Source organism: Penaeus monodon, chromosome 28, assembly GCF_015228065.2.
Source record: "Penaeus monodon isolate SGIC_2016 chromosome 28, NSTDA_Pmon_1, whole genome shotgun sequence".
Lineage (NCBI taxonomy): Eukaryota > Metazoa > Arthropoda > Malacostraca > Decapoda > Penaeidae > Penaeus > Penaeus monodon.
Window position 1 is genome coordinate 556,167 of NC_051413.1, and position 229 is coordinate 556,395.

At 42.4% G+C, this 229-nt stretch overlaps 1 protein-coding gene across 2 annotated transcripts in view; it reads right to left on the reverse strand.

Moving 5' to 3' along the window:
• The window catches only part of LOC119591248, a 17,897-nt gene that overhangs the window by 16,828 nt on the left and 840 nt on the right, over nucleotides 1-229 (reverse strand). The gene's annotated exons all lie outside the window — the stretch shown is intronic.

A 229-nucleotide genomic window follows, 5' to 3' on the forward strand; every position in this document is an offset into this window, starting at 1 on the left:
CAATCCACAAATATCTGCCAGCATTCCAGCAAAGGCAAATTGATGGAGCTTTGTTGGCATTTTGCTCGAGATAACAAAGGTGTGGCAACGTGACACATGTATGATATAGTGCGTGCTTCTTTACGGACCATGTTGTTATACTGGTTGGTTAACGCGGACTATAATTAATGTAATGGTTAGCGATACAGCTCCATTCTGTGCGGTCACCTAAATGGCCAGTACATATCTT